Source organism: Protopterus annectens, chromosome 5.part1 (assembly GCF_019279795.1).
Source record: "Protopterus annectens isolate FY-2018-M chromosome 5.part1, PAN1.0, whole genome shotgun sequence".
In the NCBI taxonomy this organism is placed as follows: domain Eukaryota; kingdom Metazoa; phylum Chordata; order Ceratodontiformes; family Protopteridae; genus Protopterus; species Protopterus annectens.
In genome coordinates this window covers 173,583,057-173,607,461 of record NC_056736.1, presented here as the reverse complement: position 1 = coordinate 173,607,461, position 24,405 = coordinate 173,583,057, and positions in this window count along the sequence as shown.

Genomic DNA, 24,405 nt, shown 5'->3' with positions numbered 1-24,405 from the left:
GATATGTGCATATATCCACATGAACAGTAGCTAATGTGATACTAGCTATACTGCTAACATTCTGATTATCTGTGCACAGCTGTGGGTAAAAGCAACCCCCCCCCCAATGCAGATAGACCTGACATCCATGTACTGGTCTGTAGAGCCTGCCACAGTGACTGCTAATGTATTATACTGGTGAACACAGTAAGCTTACCTGGATGCTCCTCTGATGTGGATGCTGTGGCACCCACCTCCTGTATGTATAGCATGATGGATGCCTGGGAGCTGTTGGTTGATCCTAGGTTCACCAGGAATTCATCTGTCACTGAAAGTGATTGTTCTGTTGCAGGACCTCCACCAGTGGCAGCACAATCCCTGACAACAGCAGCTGCCCTTTGATGTGTGGCATTGACTGTATCTGTGGCCCAGTGTCAGACGTGCTCGTAGGTCCTGTCCTGTTGGTCAATCTGATTAACAGACCTCACAAGGTCGTTGACAATGCTGCCCACTGTTCATGACTGTGGTGACCACTGTGGGTATCCACTATAGCATCATTCTTTGCTGATGAAAATGGTGGATGTCTCCATCGGTATATCATTCCTGCAAGACAAGAGGGGAACACATTACAGGACCAAATACATGAATGTCCACTATGTACAAACCCTACACACCCATAATGGCCTGCACTATCCATTACTCCCTCACACGGCATAGCCCACAGTCTGGCAACACACTACATGTGTGACTGTCACCAAGATAGTAGCAATATTGAGTAGTATCCCTTTTTCTAATTTCCCCAAATCTTTTGGGTTTCTAATACAATGACAGGAATGGACCCCATTCCTAACTCAAAGTATGATTAAAGCTCATGAAATTGGTACTGTTTCAGTCTTTGATGTCAGCCAAAAGTGCTCTTTGGAGCACCTGAAAATTGCCCAGTAATGACTCCTTCTGCAATTCGTATGGGGTTACATGGACTGGTAACATATCTAAATACGATTGTAGATTCTTTTGTATAAGACCCATTGCTCCTACTGCTATTGGAACTGTCTGAGTATCTTTCTTCCACATTGGTCTCATTTCTGCTGGCAGATCCTGATATTTTATGACTTTGTGTCTCTTTGTATGCAAGACACTGTAGTCACTGGGTGTGGTGATTTCAATGATGAGCCCCTTTTGGGATGTACCTTACCAGACACCTGCAGCAACTGGAAAGACCCCAAAAGTACCTCACCAAGAGGATCAAAGGGTTCAAACATATGCCATATGCTGCCCGGTTAAAGAAACTCCAACTCTACTCAGTGGCATACCGCCTGCTCAGAGGCGATCTGTGCCTGACGTATAAAGCCATGTCCAACCCGGAATTAATGGACATGCTGCACCTCAGAAAATCCAAATCCTATCAAGCTACGCGCTCTAGAGACTTGAACCTCAGCACTGAAATAAATAGGACATGCTGGAGGGACAGATTCATAACCCAGAGGCTCCCTTCACTCTGGAATAAAATCCCAGTCCAGGTTAGGCAGAGTCATTGACTCTCTTCAAGAGGAATCTTGATGAGTGGATGGGAGATCGTAGGTTTACCCCAGGTATCACTTCTGTGTCACTGTTAGACAGAGGCACAGTATACTAACCTCGAAAAAGGGCATAGCAAAATTAATTTAAAATGGGTGTCGAAAGCCAAACACACTCTGCCTAGGCCTATAAATGCCCTAGGGCAGATAGCCTAGTATGAACCTATGAACCTATAATGATCAATGCTACTCTTGTCTTCTTTTCTTGAACCACTATATCTGTTTTTCTAGCATCTATCTTTTGAACTGTTGGTAATGGGTGGTCCCATATGATATAAACTTCATTTTCTATTATGCTTTGTGGATCATGTTTCGAGTGTTTTTCAGCCACTTCAATACCATAATGTTTGCACAATCCCCAGTGCAACAATCTTGCCACATTATTTTGCCTTTCAGTATATAGTCCTTCTGCCATTAGTATGTCGCAACCAGCAACAAGGTGTGCAACTGTTTCCAATTCAGTTTTACAAAATCTACATTTGTCTGTTTCTCCCACATGTTCAATAGGCTTTGTAAACCAATGTATACGTAGCCCACTATCTTGAGCTGCCAGTATTAACCTCTCATCGCTTGGTTTGAATTCACCTCTCCTTAACCATTCCTGCATTCGTTCCTGATCAACATGAGGTTCTTCCAGAAGTTTTCTATACTTGCAACTATATTTATGTTTTTCAACATTTCTTGCTTTCTCATCTGGTCCTTCACCTTATATTCTTTCTTTAGTTTTTTGGCATATTCAGTTACTGCCTGATTTTTATCCACTTCTGGTGTGATTTCCATTCCTGCTTGATGCCGATAAATTCTGCTAAATTAAGCAGGGAAGTCATCTTTGATTTATTCTCCTCGTGTTTCAAAACTTTCACCTCGTTTGGGTCTTGTGAGGTCAGCAGATATGTTTGGAGTCCAACAATTGCAGATCTATACATTTTTTTTACTATTACTGAACATCAATCTGCCTCTTTTATTGTACTGTACTTGTATATGGAATTAGCCTGTATACCTCCCTTTTTTTTTTCTGCATTAAGTAATGTGCCTACTTGCTATTTTGAATTTTACATTGTATTGAATGCATTTCACATTGTATTGACTTCTGTCCTCTCTGTATTGTTTATGTATTATCTAGATTTGTACTTGTATACACATCTAAAGTTATTTTATATTGTCTTGCAATTACATTATCATGTGTGTCATGGAGCTTATCGCCCCGGGCCTCAACTGAAAATGGACATATATCCAGTTAGACTAGCCCGGTCAACAAATGTAAAGTAAATAAAATAAATAATAAAATATAATAAATTTCAAGGAGGCCCATCCCTCCTTCGGAATGGAGAATATATAATCTTGGTATACACTGATTTTTTATGAATCATTGGTGAGCACGAGGCATCCTTCTTGTTTTCCTATTTAATCTGTCCAACACTTTTTGAGGCCAGTCAATCACTCCAAAACTATATGTTAGGACAGGAAGAACAAACTGGTTTATAACTTGAATTTTGTTCCTAGATGTCAGTGCTGTTTTCAGGATTAATTTAAGTCTTCTGAAATATTCCTTACTAAGTTTTAATCACATTTGTTCATGTTTTGTTGTTGATTCTTCATCAATCCCCAAGTATTTATTTACTCCGTCTTGCTCAAGTTCTTTTATATCACATTCTTTTCCCAAACTGATGTTTTCCTGATGTTGCAGTTTTCCTGCTTTAGAGGTTGCTTTTGCACATTTATCAAGACTAAATGACATTCTTATATCATCTGAATAAGTTTTGACAACTTGCAGTTGTGCTTTCAGTTCCTCATCTGATGAGCTATACAGTTTTAAATAATAGACAAAAAGAAGATGAGAAGTCTTTACACTTTGTTGTTTGCTAGGAGCCAAATTATAGCCATGGCTTAAGCTGTTAAGTTAACAGCTTAATGGGTTAAGGGCAAGGCAGAATAGCAGCGGTGACAGAGGGTCAGCCTGGAATATCCCACTTTGAATTTTTATCCCTGGGATAATAATTTGTCCTTTATCATGGCTTAATTGTAAAGTTGTCTGCCACTGTTTCATGGTCACTATAATGTAGTCGATCAGTGTACGGTGTATCTTATACATTTTTAAGCACTCTGTTATCCATGAATGTTGGAATACTATCACATACTTTTTTGTAGTCAATCCATGCCATACTTAGATTCTTCCCCTTTTTACAGTTCTCCACTATGACTTTATTTAACAACAAATGATCCTTTGTTCCATATAACTTTCTTTTATTGCCCTTTTGTTCTACTGCCATAATTGAGTTTTCTTCTAAATGGCTATAAACTCTGACAGCATCAATTTCCATGCATAGTTTATACGTCGTCAGAAGGCAAGGTACTGGTCTCTAATTTTGAGGGTAGCTTGCAGGTTCACTCTTAAGTAGGAGCATTGTTTTTCCTGTTGTTAACCAGGTTGGTGTCTGTTCGGGGTGTGCATATAAATAATTCTTACTTATGGCTAAATCTTCGTGCAAAGAAGTTAATACTTTCAGCCAAAAATTAGGTACTGCATCTGGGCCTGGGTTTTTCCAATTAAGAGGCTTTTCTTAACTTTGTTTCAATCTCTCTGACTGTTACTTCATCCTATTTCATATCCTGTACCTTTAAATTTCTTATTCTTTCTTTAACTTTTTCTATCCATTTAGTATCTTTGTTATGTTCTACAGGATCTTCATAGATACCTCTCCAAAATGTATCTATTTCTTCTTTTTTGGTGGTCTTTCAATTCCTTTTACCTTATTTCCCAATTATCTATAAAACTTTTTTGGATCATCAATAACTTGCTTATTTCGTAGTTTTCCTTTATATGTATTTTCATATCTTCTAAGTCTTTCCGCCTGTGCTGAAATTTTTAGTTTATTTGCAATAGTGCATGATAGACCCTGGTCTGTTCTAATACTGCACATTGCTTTTATCATGTCTATTTTTCTTAGTATTTTTTGTTGATCTATTCCCTTTTCTATAATCTTCTAACAATGACACTTCTTGTCTTAACTGCTGTACAGTTTTCTCTATTCGATATTTCCATGATGGTATTCGATTTCTCCCTTTCCTTCCCCTCACTACCCAGTGTTCTTGTGGTAGAACTTTATCAGTTATTAATTTAGCTGCACAGTAATATATCCTGTTTACTTATGGTATATCACATGGGACTCTATAAACAGTCCTAATTACTCTGTTCATTTGTTTTACCAAACGTCTGACTTTTTGGGTTTTATTGACCTTCTGCAGTCTATTTCTTTCATTGATCTTGATATATCGGTCTGTGTATTAAATCAAGCAACTCTCCTAGCTCATTTTCTTCCATACTGAGGGCACATCCCTTGTTTTCCAGTTCTGTCAGGCATTCTATAGAAGATTCTATAACATCTTCCTGTGGCACATTCTCTTCAGTTTCATCCTGCTCATCTGTTGCTCTGTCATATGGGAACTCACTGGCCTATCCCTCCTCAATATTGACTATATCAGTGTTTCCACAGGTTCCTGTTCCTCCCCTTGCTGTCTAGTTTCAAGTGAATGTTTAAACTGGTTTCCTGTGGAAGGGTCCAAATTATCTTCGTATGGCACCTGACCAATTGCTTCCTGCTCCATTGATTTCACCTTAATTTGGATATCTACTACTCTATCCTCTTGTGGTGCTTTCTGAATTAGATTTTCTACACTGATTTATTCACATTGCAGGTACTCCATGACTTCAGTTTCTATTTCTCTAACTTCTCCATTGCTAATCTCAATTTCTACATTTCCTCTTTGTCTTCTTATTTTTTGTATTGTAAAGTTGTCCATGTCTGGATTCCTTTGCCTGTATTTCTCTTCAAATATCTTTGGTGCTGCTCTTTTTGTATTGAATAGTTTTGCTTTCTCTTTTGCATAGATAATACACCATATTAAATCTCTTTTTCTTTCCCATGTCCAAATGTCCTCTTCATATGTTTCCTGATCTTCCTGTTTCTCCCTGCTTTGGGGACTCTCCATCCTGCTGTGATATAACCTGTGCTAGGCCTTCTACACCAAATCTTTCACTTCACAGGCACTCCATAACATCAACTTCTTACTTCTGCTTTACTAATCTTCTTTTCTACGTTCCATCTTTGTGATTTTTTTTTATTGTGAAATTTTCCATACCTTGATGCTTTTATCTGTATTTCTCTTTCAATATCTTTGGGGCTGCCCTCTTCACATTGAGTAATTTGGCTTTCTCCTTTGCATGAATATTGCACCATATCAAATCTCTCTTTCTTTCCCATGTCCATATTTCTTTTTTATACTTTTCAAATATGTTTGGTTTTATTGTTTATGTTTTTGCATTTCCTCAGATGCTTCTTTTTCCAAACAGGTCAAGGATTCTTGATCTATATACTGTTTTTCACAAATCTGTTGTATCAGTGAACACAAATTTTCATTTAAAGCTTCTGACAGTTTTTCTTGCGGAAGTATTTTTCTTTTCTCTAATTGCTCTCTTAATCATTTTGTATATCTTGTGTCTGAAAATTCTGAGCTTTTTGCTTAATAGTAACAATACATAATTTCTTTCTTATCCTCAATAGTCTATTTATCGTCTTTATGGCTCTTCTTTGGCCTACCATTTTTTTGTGTGTTTTTTATGGGCTGCTACTTCCTTCTACAACAGGGGGGGGGGGCATCCTCCCCCTGGGTTTGGCCTGACCCTATTGTAGGAATGTGTCCATATTTTGAGGATTCTACACTGTCATCTTTTCCAGTCCTGGCACCAGTGCGCCTACAAGGATTGGGCACTTTTGTATCCTGGATCTTGTGCACCCACCTATCTTTTTTAGTTTTTAACCTACTTCTGTCCATGATATACGTTATATAAGTACAGTCTATGTATCAGTGTTGCCTTGGTGAGATTTTGTAAAAACAGGGTCCACCTAGTGAAGGTACTCACCAAGACTTGAGGATGAATTCAGTTTCAGCACTACTACTCTCCTTTGCTTGCTGACTTTTCATCTCTCCATTTGGAGCCCCTTGTGTGCCATGACAGATTCTGCTGTATGTCTCTACACCTATCACTGCAGTGTAATGTGGTGTGTCCCCTATGGGCAAATCCCCACTAGTATGTCAAACAGCCACTGTCAGACAAATAGCAGTGTGCTATTACAACTACATGGGGACAGTCTAGCAACACAAGTGCGCCACAATGTCAGACAGCAATGCACACCTGCTGTAGTATATGTTCCCTGTAGGCATAATATCTCTCAACTATACAGATGTTTGCAGAATGTCACCTTGTTTGCCTCATGGATGTGGTCCTTTTTGCACAAACTTGTAGATGCCTGACAAATGGTTGTCAAATCATTGATGGTTGCTGTCAGCAAATTAAGTCAGAATCTGTCAACCATCAGACCCCTCAGAAAACACTTATGCTACAGTAATATCTGTTAGTCTATTCATACTCTTACTTTGTATGGCCAATATGTATACTCTGTCACTGAGTTTGGGCCTTTGTCCCCCCACCAATTATGGCTTTGTCCTGATTTCTTACTGAAGCGGGTTCAGAGGTATGTTAGGCATAGCTCACAACCAGACAGGGACGAATGTCCACGAAACAGGGACTTAGCCAGAGTACTTCAGGTCTACTCAGGGACATTTTTACAATGTTAGTACTATTTATGTGTGACAGTTACAGACAGAGGATGTGAATTACAGTACATCATTTGATGTTACAGGAGTATACACCCTTACTTAGTGTCACTATGTCGTACATGTAATACACTATCTCTACTACAACAGCTGACCATTGCAGGAGGGATTGACAAGGACAGAGCAGAGATGTGATTAAAAGCATGGGACAGTTGAAGTCATGGCTGTAAGTGTTGGACAGCAGAGTATCATTGACATGTCAATATCATAGATCTAATACAAGCCTACTGTTTTAATCTCCAATTCCCATACCTCCATCTTCCCATCTGCATCTCATGTTATGGGGAAATCTAGCACATACCTAGTAGAGTGATATACTCCTTTGTTTGAAGCATTCCTCTACAAATCCACATACAGACTTGTTCCTCATAAGCAGTAGGTAATGCTCATTAAAAGGTAATTGCCTCTACACCAATATGTGGCTCAGAATTGCTAATTGCATCAAAACAGCCGAATTGCACTATCATTAGCCAAAGACATGGCAACATAGTGAATTTTATAAGGCCTTCATGTAGTCCTTGGCCCCTTTCTTACTTTTTCTGATGGACATTACTGAGGTGTGGAGACTACAGCATTGCAGAGTGTAGGTACAAATACAGTCCACAGCAGAGATGTATGAAGTAAGTGTACAGTTTTGCCCCATATGTTTGTGCAGTTTCCCATGACATTATGGTCCTCTGGCAGTTCACTGGCAAACAATATGGGTCTGTAGACGGTACCTTAATATATAGCTGTGTATGCTCCAGGCTGCAGTTTCTACTACAGGCTAGGACACATATTGGGGAGTGTAAACACTTTGGATGACAGCTCGCTGTATGTGTAACTGTGGCAGCAGTGTCAGCCCTGTCATTACAGCAGAGCCAGGGTGAGGGTACCCTTTACAGTCCAATTACGGCATGTGCTTAAAATTCATTTGTTATGAAACAGTGCCAATAGCAGAGTAGTAAGTGACATAAACGTAGGCTGTACGAATATGTGCAGTGTGTCCCTACCTGCAGGTCTTTGACTTGCAAAACTGGGTAGCAGATAATTCAGTAGTAGTAACCTATGGGGAATAAAATCGCATGACTCAGTCATTACTTGCTGTCATCACAACAATGTAACTGAAGTGCAACACACTGAATTTGAACCCAGGACTGTGTGTGGCAAAATGTACTGTGTGCAAGGTATTTAACAGATTGAGCTACTAAGTCAGTACAGTAGCAGGTGTTTTGCCAGATATATGTGCAGACATACAGATGTGACACACATTTCCCGCATCCATCAGTATGTGCATGGCTTTAACATGGAGTTGTTTTGCAGCAGAGTCCCAATTGAAGATAGGTAGTGTGCCATTGATGCCTTAGCAGTTGTGTTTAAAGACGTTGCAGATAAAAGGGAACATTCACCTGCTATCGCAGGCCTCATGTACTGCCATTATTATTCATTTGGCTGTCTACTTGCATATTTCTGCATCACAGACTCAGGTATATTCTCATTTTTCCCATTAGGTTCCATTTCAGGCTGTCGTGTGCAATCAGTATGTTTTGCTGAAAAAAACTGATTGAATTAAGGTCTATTTGGTGAAGTGGTTTAGTGTAGTAAACTGCAGTTAACAGGGACCCAGTTTTGAAGTGTGGCAGGGGTGATTATTTTGTACATGTTCCTAACACTGTGAGAAACACATAAGATCACTAAGACACTTTAAAGCTCATTTTAGCTAGTTTGCATGGTGTGGTGCTTTGAGCCGTATTGCGGATCTTCGCCTAGCTCTGCACAAACCCATGCTAAATAACTAAAAAGAAAAGAAAAGGGGGTGATAGGACAGTGGTGAAATGGGGGCAAGCAGGGGGGAAAAACACAGTGAAAGGCAGCTAGGGGTATGCAGGAAAGGTGTATGAAAGAAATATAACTTTCCATTTCTTGTACAGCAATAGCTGTGCATTTTGACTAGTTTTGTGGATGAATTTGGACTCTCAAATCCCAGAGAGAAGGGTGAGGACAGCATAAATGTGTTGTCAAGCCAATTGGACCAAATTAGCGGTGTCCAGTGGACATGTGTGTGAAATGGAGAGCTTTGTATGGGGCGATATTTTTTGTGTGTGTGTGACAGGGTGCTCATTATTTATTTATTTTTTTTGTTATAAGGAGACAGTAGAATGTTGGGGAAGTGATATAGGTACATGCAAGGAGGTAAGTTGGGTTAGAGCGGATGGAATTGCAGAAAAACAAGACAGACAAGACAGCAGACAGGGGCGATGTTTTTCACATGAGGCGGGTAACACCTTGGATGGGGAGGGTGCTGTGGAATCCGAGAAGCACGTTCCTCCAGACAGCAGCAGTATGATTGACATCCCCATCCATGGGCAGTCAACACTGCTCCTGCACTGCCCTGAAGGTGGCCTCACCAGGTTGTCCAGTCTACCCTCAATCTGGTGTAGGTGACATTCATAGCTCCTATGAACATTCCTGTGCAATATAGCCAGTAGTTGATCCTGGGTGACTACCCCTCCTCCACCACCACTCCTGGTGGGGTGAAGCCTGCCCCTGAGGTGGTTCCACCCAAAGATGGTGCAGGGCCAGTGGAGGGGGCACTGCCACCACTGACTTAAGTCCGAGATGTGCTAGGACCTGGTGCCATTGCCAGCTGAAGTGGGGTACACGGATCAGAGGAACTGGCCTATTATGATGTGCTGTGGTTATGGAGGTAAAGCAATACAATTAGGTTAGTTATGAACAAAATCATTGTTAGTAATAACAGCATGCCAGAACATTGGAAATAACTCCATTACATTTCAATATATATTATATGAAACACAACAGTAAATAACAGAACAGTCAGTATATTAACAGCATGCCAGTAACAGTTATGGCATAAGGCCAACAGAATGGGTAATTCAACAAGATATGTTAATATGCAACCATTCTAAAACACATGCCAGAAAATAAAGTGTATGGAACAACATATGTTAATAGTAAACCATAACCGATGAATACCACTAATAAATATATGAAGATAAGGGGTGGGGAGAGAAAAATACAGTCCATTAATACAATTATTGGCTATAAAGTTAACAAGAGTAGTGCTATATACTCTATAGGTCTGTTCTGTCATTATGTATAAAAGTGCCCTAAAGCTGCTGTAGCACGTACATACCTCTCAGGCTTTCTGCATGGGACAGTATGGGCCAAGCAGTAGCAACTGCAGGTACACAACTACACAGAACACTTCCACATCAGGTGCACCTACATAACTACCAAGGTGTATTGTGGGCTGATGTAGTGTTACTTTGATATTTATATAATCATGTCAATGATACATCTGTGACAGAGGGATTATGTAGTAGTAATTACATTCCGTGACAGCATGACACTTGAGAGACATGTATGTATCCAGTACAGAGAGTAAACAAATATCATGGCTTGCTTGGCAGACATGGGGATAGAACTAAATAGCAGTGACTGCAGAGGATACCTGCATCAAATGTATTAATTTACTGCAGCAACCTTTAACAGACACTTGAGGCATGCAGCCATACCACAGTTTACACATTTTATTTCTTTCATTTTATATTATTATTATTATTATTATTATTATTATATTTATTTCCTTTATTTTATTCTGTTTTTCACATTCCTGGTAATGATTTTAACAGTCTGTGACATGTCAACACACAATAATTTACTCATAATATGGGCTACCTCACCAGTTTATCTGTAGTTCCTGTGGAGAGAATATCTGTTAACATTACATGACTGATACTGTAATCTTTGGTGTTACATATTACTGGATTCGAACTCTGGTCTGTGTGTGGGAAAATGCACTTCATACAGAGCATTTAGCAAACTGAGCTATTGAGTCACTGCTGTTTGCTGACTGACTGATATTTGCCTAGAGCTCACCTGGTACCAAAATATGGCCTATTAATAGTAGCACAGTTTTATACTAGACTGCAGTATCAGTTGAACACACATGCATGAAATTCAAGCATGATAGAGATACTAGGTAACCTAAGCATTACTACATAGAATGCAGGTGTATTGAATATAGTGCTTGTGTGTTGAAATATCTGTGAAGTCAACAAACAATATCTGATTATGGGTTATTTGCATTCTACAGCTAGTACACTTATACCTGACTGCAGCACTGTATCTCACAGCCCGAATGCTTGTAGCTGACACGCAATGGTGAAAACAAGGCTATCCTGATGTGCATGATTTACCTTGGTGTTATTGCTATTGGTGCATGTATTGTTGCAGACCAGCTGTCATAATTAATTTCTTATAAAACAGCTCTAAACCTACACTTATTGCATGGTAGACTTTATTAGATATATCTTCATTCAGGTACTGATATTATTTCATATTTTCATTGCAGAACAGTTGTCGTAATTGATTTCTTGCAAAACAGCCCGACTTCCACAGTCAGTGCACAACAGACTTTATTAGGGATACCTTCAGTCAGTTACTGATATAGTTTCCAAGTTTCTATTGCACAATAGTTGTCATTATGCAGGTGTTGGAATACAGCTGTAATTCCACAGTTATTGCACTACAACCTTTATTGCATATACTTTATTACAGTTAATGCTTTAGTCTTCCCTGCTTATAGCACTACAGTTGGCAATATGCACTTCTTGTAATGCAGGTGTGAGCCCGCATTCATTGCAATACAATCTTTAATGTTTATTCCTAATCATAGTTAATGCTTTACTCTTTCTTGCTTATTTGACTATAGATTGAAAAATACATCTGTACTCACAGCACTCACGGTGTAACCTGGCCAAGCGCCCGGCATGTGCCTCGATGTTGTGAGCCCTCTTCACTGCAGCTGTTGGGAGAGAAGCACACCATTATAGGTTCATAGGTGTTTACTAGGCTAATGACCACAAGGTTCTTTTTAAGCCTAGCCATACATCCCAAATCTCTAACAAGTTCTGATACCCTTGATAAGTGTATGCATGGGCCTGGGAGATAAACCATTTACAGGTTACCTGTTTGCATCAGAGACATAGGTGCCAAATCAGTTATGAATTTCCAGTTTCCCATCCAATTTTCCAAGTGCATTATGCATACCAGTTTAGCATACATTCAAGATTAGATATTGGTGAAACAGAGGTAAAAGTACTTACATACATGTGGGACATTCCCTGCCCAGAATTCTTGGACCCAGGTGTCCAAACCCCCTTCCTTCTTTTCAGGTCATCATGGTGGTGATGACACTGCTCACCTGTGTGGGGGATATCAGTTGCACTGGTGAAATCCCTTGCCAGCCGGTCCCAGGCCTCCACCTTGCACTTTCACCCTGGTAACTTCCCTGCACCAGACGGCCATTGTGGTTGACAAGGAGTCTGACCATGACCCTGGACTACTGAATTCCCCAACGCTGCACCCAAATGCATGAACCCTCTCCAATGTCTACCATGGTATCCTTCAGAGATAGAACTCTAATGGATTATGCTGTATTCCTGCTGCCTATTGGGCTTAATATAGCCTGTCTTCCTGCCATCGGCAGCATTCAAAAATACAACACATCACTTAGCACTGCATAAACTAGCACAGCTGAGCAGTGTGAAAACTTGAATACTCAGAATGCTTGGCATTGCTTAGCAGTCTGCAAACCAGCCAAGTGGTGCCAAGCAATGCGTAAACATTATCAGCCATTATTTTGTTTATGCAGTCCTTAGCACATCTTAGCAGATCTTAGTAGAACTTACCTGAATGCAGCAGGCCAGTATTCAAAAATAATTTGCATAATGTGTATTTCGAAAATAAATGCTTACTTGCTCTTCCATGTTTTCAAATCCTCCACCTAGTGCACATGAGGCCATAACTCTACCCATTTAGCTATGTGGAATTTTGCTATACCTTTACATATACCTCTAAGCTACCTTTAAGTAATGTTAAGCACCATGCTGGGCCATGCCATCCCACTCAGCTATGCCTAAACATGACCTTTAGATAAATAATTAAATGCATCTGGTTTCTATTTTTAGATGACTGGTGTTTTGGTGCACCTTAACATTGCTGCGCTCTGCACCTCGCCACATGCACAAACATGCTTTTGAAAACAAAAAAATGAAAATAACATTGGGACTACTACTATTAAGCAGTGCTGGGTGTGTCTTACTCATCTGTGGACACAGTTACAATCCCTATACTGATTCAATAACCATATTCTATGGCTCTCCCTCGGCAACGCACCATGATTAATATGCATGGCATACTGGGAACCATGTATGTGGGCATGGTAACATTCTGTGTAGGCTCTACAGTATGCCTACATTGATTTTATTAAATCTTGGGGTCAGTTTATTAACACACTGTCTAATGACACAGATCAGATCAGTTTAACTAAACTTTTCTCAGTGTATACTATGAATCATTCATAGGACATTTAAAATGATTATGCATTTAAAGAACAGGTTCCATGTGGAGTATTAACAAAAGAGAAACAGCAAAAATATAACCAGAGTATAAATGTTTACACAAGAAAAAATAGCATAGGTAATGCATGTTTTGTGCAGACTCATAATCACAATCATTACATTGCTACAACACTTCTGCTAAGAAACATTGTAACACAAGCTCTTTGACTAGAAATGCACAGATAAGCACAGAATTACTGCTATATTAAATATTTTCTTAAATAAAATATCAAAAAATGATTGTATTTTGGTTGAATGGTTATAGCATTTTTTGCTCTTATTTGACCCAGTTTGAGAAAGCCCAGAGTTCCTTGCAGACATAATCAGCTTCAACTAACACTACACCCATGGCTATCATTTACTTCTAGACCACATAGCATAAGAAATGCATGACTTTACAAACTGTGTATGATTTCAGTCTGTCCTGCAGTGTCCCTGACACATCAGTCTGATAATGACTTTATGAGCCAAGCATTGATGAAACAGGAAGTCCCTACAGTCTATGTTAAATGTATTGAAGACCAAGATGGAGAGCAGGCTGGTCTTAATAAAGCAGCAACTGATGTTTCAGAAACTAAACTTTCTAAATCAATCAGTTAAGTGGAGAACTATCTGCAAAAAAAAAGAAAAAAAATACCTTGACATCTCCAGTTTATCTCTGGCTGATAGATGGATTACTAAGAAGGAAGGTGGTAAATAGATCTCTTCTGTCATTTGTCGTACATATCTATCCTTACAGACATAAGCTATGAAGGATCCTTGGCTCATTTTGACTGTAGCAAAGACATTTACATGCCTGACTTTTTTCCAGGTGAAAACAGCATCGAAATCTGACATTACTGTAACTTATATTCTGTAGCTTTTGAGTATTTATTAACAGTTTAATAACTTTTGTTAACATTTGGGCCATTGCCTAGAGCTCTTATTATTAAGCATTATCAAATTTAACTTAGGTGGCTCATGTTCATATGATCCAGCTACCTGTAGTATTTGATCATACATTTTGTTTTATTCCTTAAGATGTAGTATTCCTTGGTTATCCTAGTCTCTTCAGGACTAAGACAAGGATTGTTTTTTTGTTTTATAACAGAGTTCATGGCAGAGCAGGGTGCAGGTAATAAAGATTGCAATGGGCATGCTACCAAAGGTCCATTGGATTGATTGCATGGTGCATCTCTTTGAGCCTATTAACCTCTACTACGAGTTATGGGGATGTACTGCAACTAGTGCAAAAAGTGCTGGCTTTATACCATACTGCTGCTTTACCTCATAGTTTAGCAATTTGGAGATTTTAGCATTTACTCTGTGTTGAATTGTTATGCAACAGCTTAATATGATGCTAGTTGTGTCATCAATCTTCTGTTCACTGCTGGGCAGCAGATTGATCCTTCCATTGTAGTTCAAGTACATACAGATTTTTTTTTTATTTGTGCCTCACCCAAAAGTTTTCCAGACATGGATTACATTTGTTTCTATACATGCAGACTCTGAAGGCTTTATTGTCACTCTTTAAAACATTAGAAGTTTACTTGAATGATCAGTAATGGCTGGGCATTATTTTTCTTGGATAATGCTTAGATTAGCTTGGCATACTAAACCATTGTTTCATAGCTTTGCATTGCTTTTATGCTTTACTCATCTACAGGGTAATGACACTTTCTAATACTGAGCAGTAAGAGATGAAGCTGTGCTGGTGCACATTGGGTAGTCAGACAAAATAAGATCATATGTATTGTAAGTCTTTTCAAGTGGAGCTGTTGTTATTTGTTTTAGTGGTTACTACATTTGTGAAGACTGTACTGTCTGTGTGTGCTTTATTATTCTTCCACAGTACATAAGTGTGTTACATATATAAGTAATCTGTCTTCTCATTTTGTACCATAATATAATATTGTATAATAATAAGGTTTTGTAGAGCTTTGATCATCCCAGTATTGAGCATAAGTGTTTTTTTTTGTTTTTTTTTAGTGGACACTTCTGAATTGTCCTTACTTTTCTCCTTGTATTGTAAGGTTACTACTAGGACATTTTCTGGGTAATTCAACTCAGCCCATCCATCACTCTTAAATTGTGATAAAGAACGGATGTCTAATATACCACTTAGCATTTTTAAGCCCTATATGTAGTTTGGAGCAGGATGATTATATCAAGTTAGGGCAGACTAATGCCAATGGAGTATACTTAAACAGAGCTTATGAGAGAAGCCTTACTTTCTGAGGGGGAAATTTTCATTTCTGTTTTCTTTCTTTTACTAAACCGACTTATGGTGAGGCCCTTAACATTAACCTGCCCAAGCAACAAGGACCTCCGAAGCTGAAACGCAAACAAACACCAGTCACAACCAAATTGACACATAGCTCAAAACACCAGTGTGCAATCAAACAACAGCCTCTAAGGCAAGACAACATGCCTAACACTTTAGTCATAGGTGACTCTATAGTCAGGCACACTGACATCCCACTCACCAGGCTAAACAAGGAGAAAGTTACTGTCAGCTGCCTGTTGGGTGCCAGGCTCCACCACATAATGCATGCTCTCAAGTCACTCCACAACAAGTACAAATATGACTCTGTCATTGTCCATGTTGGAGTGAATGACTTGAGACGTACCTCCCTGGACTACATGAAAAGAGACATGGAAGAGCTCTCAGATCATGTGGCTCAGGCAGGTATGACCCTAGCCCTGAGCAGTATCCTGCCTTCGCCCAGAATGATACCACAGTATAAGGACAAAATGATTGACTTCAACAATTGGCTAAGTTTCTGGTGTCATTCAAAGGGGATCCAATATCTGTATGCCTGGCATGACATGATTGACAAACCACAATGTTTTGCCAGAGATGGTCTGCCCCTGGGATTCAGGTTACTTGCTAAGGCTCTTGCCACCCCTATAGTGCCTTTTTTAGGCAATGCTCAAAGGACAAAACCACCACCGTAACAGATACAAGCATGAAAAATCTGAAGGCAATGCTGCTCAATGCTAGAAGTCTAAACCTTAAAATGCACTCTCTCGAGGCACTCCTAAAAATGGAGAACATCGATATCCATGCAGTAACTGAGACCTGGTTCAAGGCTCCAGAGAGCACCCCTGCAATGCCAGACTACAACTCTTACCACACTTTTTAGACACCAAACCAGGACTGAAGCACTAAATGAGGTGGAGTGTCCATATTCACCAAGGATATTTACATCTGCAGGCTAGTTGCCCAACACAATGCATCTGAAATTCTATGGGTGCAGGTAACACCAGGTAAGACTGCAATCCAAATTGTAGCTTGCTACACATCCCCCACCATGCCCCAAGATTCTCACTACACCTTTCTAAACATACTAGATAATATTAAGATACAAGCAAAAACCCTAATATTGGGTGATTTCAACTAACCTGCCATTAATTAGGAAAACTACTCAGGTACAAATACCTTTGCCCAATGGTTCTTGGAATTCATAAATTCCAATGCCCTGGACCAACTAATCCATAGTCCCACCAGGGGCTCAAATATCCTAGACCTGGCCATTACCAACATGGGAGATCAATGCTTCACATCAGTGGTCACCCCCTCATTGGTCAGGTCTAACCATAAGCTAATCACCCTTGACATCCACATCCCACCCCCACCCCTAGTAGTAAAACCTCCATAAAAAACTTCTCCAAAGCCAACTTCATGCTACTCAAGTCAGAAGTGACAAACTTCATGACACCCCATGCAGATGGGAACTGGAAGTTCGACCGCTGAATCCTACACTAAGGCACTGTACGAGCACATCCGCTCATGCATGAATCATGCCATTCCAAACAGAACCAAGATGGTCTCCTCCAAAAAAAGGAACCCAGTCTGGTGGTCCCCTACCATAAGCAAACTATACAATAAAAGGAAGAAACGTTGCAGAAAAGAGGAAAATTTGAGGATGCAAAAAACTCCCTTACCAGCCTCAGTAAGAAGCTCAGATCCCTCATAAAATCCTCCAAAGCTAGTTACAAAAATAAAATTGCCAAAGATTCCAAGGACAACCACAAGGCATTCTATAGTTATGTCAAGAATCTAAATGGCAATGCTCAGATCTGCTCTGAGCTACAACAGAATGGGATTAAATATACTGATCCCAAGGATATTGCCAATATCCTGGCAGATTGATTCAGTGCAAACTTCACGCCCCATCACCCCCTAAAGGGCCCATCTCAATACCAAAAGATTGCCAAATTCCGGTACTCATAGCCACACAGATAAAAAACACACTCTCCAAAGCTAAGATTACAGTGATGAATGGGACCAGATGACATCCTGGGCTGTGTACTACATGAACTACAAAATGAACTGGCACATCACCTAAGTGTCATGTTTAATCATAGTCTCACCTCAGGCTTCGTGCCCAATGAGTGGTGCACAGCTACAGTTATCCCACTCCACAAGGGGGGATCCACCCTGGATCCCGGGAACTATCGTCCCATCAATCTGATGAGCCTGATCTGCAAAGCCATGGAATGCATTATCATGGAACTTATAAACAAAGACATTGGCAACCTTCAAACACTGGACCCCACACAGTTTGGTTTCGTAAAGGGCCGATCTTGTCTCCTCAACTTGAGTGACTTCTTCGAATCAGTCTCCAGAGCCATGGACGATGGTAAGGCGGTCCACAGAGACTATCTGGACCTCACCAAGGCCTTCGACACCATCCCTCACACTGGAATCATAGATAAACTTACTAAGCTGGGCATTAATCCCTACATCACTCGATGGGTTGCCAACTGGCTTACTGACAGAACCCACACTGTAAAAGTAGCCGACTCAAAATCCAGCTCCAGGCAAATGACAAGCAGAGTACCTCAGGGTTCAGTCCTGGGACCGCTCTTGTTTGGCATCTACTTCTCTGAAGTACAGGCCAGCACTAAGTGACTCTGGCTTACAAAGTTCGCAGATGACTGCAAACTGGGAGCCATTATTGAATCCCCAAATGATGTGGATATTCTACAAAAGGGCCTTACAGAAACAAATGATTGGTGCCAGAGCAATGGGCTCAAGCTCAATGCCAACAAATGTATAGTTATCCCCTTTGGGAAAAACCATGTACCCACGAATTACCACATAGGTGGCAGTACACTAAACTCTGAAAGTGTGATGAGAGACGTAGGGACACAGGTGGACAGTGGTCTCACCTTCAATAACCACATCACCACAACAGTCAGGAAATCCTTCTATGTGGCACACCTCATCACTAAGGGCTTTTCATCCAGAAAAAAGGAGGTCATTGTCCTACTGTACTCATCCCTCATTATACCCATTATAGAGTACAAAACCCCGTTTGCTATGTACCTCACAAGACATCTGCAACAATTGGAAAGGCCACAGAAATACCTCATTAAAAGAATCACAGGCCTAAAGCAGATGCCTATGCTGACCATCTAAAAAACTCTAGCTATACTCTGTTGCATATCGCCTACTCAGAGGTGATCTCTGCTTAACATACAAGGCCATTTCAAACCCAGTGCTGTTGGACATGCTATGCTTAAAGAAATCCCAATCCCTCAGAGCTACATGCTCCAGAGATCTAAACCTTGTCATCACAATGAACAAAACATGCTGGAGGGATAGCTTCCTGACCCAGAGACTCCCCATACTCTGGAATAGACTGCCCATACATGTCAAGCTGAGTGCCTCTTTGGCTGTCTTCAGAAAGAACCTTGATGATTGGATGGAAGATAGGAAATTCACCCCAGAGATCACGTCAGTTGCCCTGCTAGACAGGGGACCAATGAAGTAAATATTCTGGGAAGAAATAGCCAGGGAATTGTTATAGCTAGGCTTGTATAGGCCCTTGGGCCGATAGCCTAGTACCAACCTATGAACCTATGAACTTGTTTAGTCATCCTCATTGTTACTGGCTAATACAGTTAGTTGATTCCTCACAGCTGGTCCTGGAGGAGTGGTACACATGGTTTATAAATGCACTGATAGCTTTACTCAGGATCATTGTTTAAGTAATAGGCCAGAGTGGTCATGGTTCTGGGAAATCAAAGAGTGAATGCTTTCTCACCTGGTAAAAGCAATAGCTAGATTTATGTCTAATTTGAGCTTGAGACACACTGAAGATAGTATGGTTACAATGGATATGACACTCTTGTCTACTGTATAATTTTATGTCTCAGATATGTGTGATGTATGTGAACTATACAGCATTCCCTGCATGGAACATAATGCAGGAGTTCATCAGTTTTCTGTCTGTCATATCATAATGGTCCTTAGTGAGTCAAGGAAGGCTTGGAAACTTTCATATAGAGGCTTTTTTCTTAAATTTATCAAAGTTTCATGATTGTTGATTCATAGATTCATACGTAGGTACTAGGCTATTGGCCCTAGGGCCTATATAAACCTAGCCAAAAAGGTACCCTGGCTTTTGCAACTCAAGAAAATTATTTTCCTGTGCCCCTGTTGAGCAGAGCCCCAGAGGTGATCCCCGGGGTGAATTTCCTATTTCCCATCCAATCATCAAGATTTTTCTTTAGACTGCTAATGAGGAGCTTTGTTTGATATAGATAGGTAGTTTGTTTCAGAGAATGGGAAGTCTCTGGGACAGGAATCTATCCATCCAGCATGTTCTGTTTATTGTGGTGACAAGGTTTAGGTCCCTAGAGAGTGTAGCTCGGAGGGATTGGGATTTCTTTAAGTGGGGCATGTCCAACAGCTCTGGGTTTGAAATAGCTTTGTATGTTAGGCAGAGATCACCTCTGAGTAGGCGATATGTGACGGAGTAAAGCTGGAGATTTTTGAGACAGTCTGCGTAGGGCATCTGTTTGAGGCCAGTAATCCTTTTTGTGAGGTATTTCTGAGGCCTTTCCAGTTGTTGTTGATGTTTTGTGAGGTACATTCCAAAAGGGGCATTGTACTCTATAATGGGTCTAATGAATGTCAAGTAGAGAGGGAACAATGACCTCTTTTTTTCCTGGATGAGAATCCTTTTGTGATGAGGTGTGACACATAGAAGGATTTCCTGACTACTGTGGCAATGTGATTATCAAAGGAGAGACTAGTATCTACCTAGGTCCCAAGGTCTCTTTTCACACATCCGACGTTAAGTAGACTACCACCTATGTGGTAGTTCATGGGTACTGAGATTTTACCAAAGGGGATGACAATGCACTTTTTGGCATTGAGCTTGAGGCCATGGCTCTGACACCAGGCATTTGTCTCAGTGAGGCCCTTCTGTAGGATGCCAACATCATTTGGGGATTCAACTATGGCTCCTAGTTAGCAGTCATCTGCGAACTTCATTAGCCAAAGGCCCTCTCTGTTAGCCTGTACTTCAGAGAAGTAGATACCAAACAGGAGAGGTCCCAGGACTGAACCATGTGGTACTCCACTTGTCACTGGTTTGAAGTCAGATTTAGAGTCTGCAACTTTTACAGTGTGGGTTCTGTCAGTGAGCAAGTTGGCAACCCATCTTGTAACGTAGGGATTTATACCTAGTTTAGTGAGTTTATCTATAATTCCAGAATGGGGGATGGTGTCAAAGGCCTTGGTGAAGTCAGGATATGCTGTGTGAACCACCTTACCCTCATCTACGACTTTGGTGTCTGCCTCAAAGAAGTTGATCAGGTTCAGGAGGTATGATCTGCCTTTCACAAACCCGACCTGGATGGGGTCCAGTGTTTGGAGGTTACCACTGTCATTGTTTATGAGTTCCATGATGATATGTTCCATGGCCTTAAAAAACAGGCTTGTCAAGCTAATAGGGTGATAGTTCTTGGGATGAGTGGTGGCTCCCCCTTTGTGGAGTGGGATAACCATTGCTGTGCACCATTCAGTGGGTACAAAACCTTACTTGAGGCTATGATTGAACATGGTGCTTAGGGTGGGGAGCCAGTTTGTTCTGAAGTTTGTGTAAAATGCAGCCTGGGATGTTGTCCTGTCCCATGGATGCTGTGTTTTTGGCTTTAGAGAGTGCAGCCTTTACCTGCGTAGTTGTGATTACAGGGACTCTGCATTCTTCCTCTATAGATATGGGCCCTTTAGGGGGTGAGAGGGGGGTAAAGTTAGCAATGAACCTATCTGCCAGGATATTGGCAATATCAGTTGGTTCTGTCATTTTCATGCTGTTGTGCTGTAACTCAGGGCAGATCTGGATGTTGCCATTGAGATTCTTGACATAGCTATAGAATACTTTGTGGTCGTCCCTCGAATCAGTGGTGATTTTGTTTTCATAGCTAGCTTTGGAGGATCTTATAAGGGGTCTCAGCTTCTTACTGAGGCTAACCAGGGAGCTCCTCCACTCATGGGATTTTACTCTCTTTTGCAACAGTTTCTTCCTTCTGTTGTAGAGTTTGTTTATGGCAAGGGACCACCAGATTGGCTTTCTTTTTTTGGAGGATAGCATCTTGGTTCTGTTTGGGATAGCATGATCCATGCACTCGTGTAAGTGCTTATAGAGTGCATTTGTGTAGGATTTTGTGGTCGTAACTGTATTGTCCATCTGCATGGGTGTCATGAGGTTCACCACTTCTGTCTTAAGAAGCATGAAGTTGGCTTTGGAGAATTTTTTTAGGGTGGTTTCCTTAATGGGGGGTGGGGGCAGGATGTGGATATCTAGGGTGATTAACTTATGGTCGAATCTGACCAACAAGGAGTTGACTTCAGGTGTGGAACATTGGTCACTCATGTTGGTAATGACTATTTATCATTATTTATTTTTTAGAGACAAAATTTGGGGAAGGATGTCAGAGGTGTCTGAGATGGGTATGAGAGGGGAAGGTAAGTCACAAATGAAGACATGCATGCCTGATGTGGTGTGGGGTAACATAGTGAGTGATGAGAAACACAATACTAGAAGAACAAAGATGGGAAGACAATGATAAGAGAATGACTGTACAACAGGCAGGGTTGGGAATAGGCACAAAAATGAGGGGAACATCATATTTGGGAATAGGATTGTGTCTTCAGAGAGGAAGTATTTGCAGCTTTGGCTTAGACATAGATTAGTCCTCACCCTGGAAGCTGTCACCACTGGGTCCTGTCTCAGGACCTGTATTCAGCTCTGGGAAGGGACATGACCCAATGAGCTGCTTGGGTGTGCTCTTAATAGAACTGATGTGGAATCAAACTCCTTTCCAGTATCTCCCCCACAAGCTCTGTTAGTTTAACTGCTCTCAGTGAATACCAGTGTACCAGCCTATCGTGTAAGTCTACCTGATGCAGGTGATACAGATAGGGCAGGAGTTGAGAAGTCAACTCTGTCAAGATGGAACCATAATGTGCTGGGTGTCTCTGGTGGTGGTGATGGTGCAGTAACCTGTGGGGGGACAATTCACAATACCAGAGTGGTCAGCCCAAATCTTTCAATGGAGGAAGAGACAACACAAAAATAATAAAACTGCATTCTTAATTATTTATCTATCTCAGAAAAGACACTGAAGGAAAACAATCATTTATTATTTTAGCATGTTGCCAATTTAAATTGTTATTGCTTTAACTATCTTAACAGCTAATTAATGATAACAGCAACTTTTTGGGGGTGGGGTTTCACCCTCAGACATCTTTGCAATCTCAGTGCAAATGGACTGAACAAGATGTGCCATTTTTCCATCTATGCAGGGGATTTCATGCAGAATCAAAAATGTAACTTCATATAATCATTCTAATTCCAGTAAGGAATGCCAGTGCTGTCAAATGTTTTCCTGCTGTATAAGTGATTGTTTGCTGGTTTCTTGTTTTATTTGTACATTCCCACAGAGCTTAGCAATGATTGGCTTCCCTGCTTGTGCCTTTGAAGTGATTTTTTTTTGCATCATGTGCGATCCAGGCAAAAGCTAAGTACTTATATTTAAAATTCATACTTCCACAAACTATTTAAGACATTTACAGTTATTTTTTTGTTTTGTCTATGCACTTCTCTGCATTCAAGGCTGAAATTGCTGTATTTGCTTAAACTGTGTTGCTTTGGTCTGACTGACTTGAAATCACATTATCTAGGTCATTTGTTAAAGCTGTTTTCTGGTAGCATACACTCTCGATCTTTTTTGTACTTTTACATTAAGAGGACTGAGATATTCCATGTCATGGCAGTGGATGGTGGCCTGCTCTGTCTATGTTGGAAATGTATAAGAATGCTGTATGTGCAGTAATACTGGTGGCCACTGGGCTTAGAAGGCAGTTTCCTGAGTTTTAAGTTCTTGTATAAATTTAGAGTGTTTGCTTGCCACTTGAAATCACACAGTGGTTATTAGTAGTACCCTCTATAAACGCAGACACCTGGTAACCAAGTATCCCTTCTAACACTACCTCTGAAATTGCACCAGTAACTTGGTGAGTGCAGGGCATTCCATTGTGCATTGGGCAGCATAGAGCATCTAGTCAGCATATTGAGGAGCACTGTCCCTTGAATTTAGAATTGTATAATCTAGTCTGGTCTCTAGTCCAATAGCACCCTTAGTCAGTCCACTATTAACTGTTCCTACACCGCATCCTTGTGGCTCACCCAATAAAAGACTTGACATCATGGATATGCACTTTCCAAATTTTTTCCACAACCAGTTTGGTGCGTATGGGTATCTTAAGACAGTGTAACAATTGTCTAATATTCACTGACAGCTATTTAATCTTCAAATAAACACACACAACATGGAATAGATGTATATGCACAATGTTTCTCTCACATGCAAGCACTCAGAATAACAATCTGACTGTCAGAAGCACACACACTACAACCACTACTCATAGTACGCACCCTCCACACAGACCTATCCGTCACAAACCAGAAAGACCTTCCATGTCT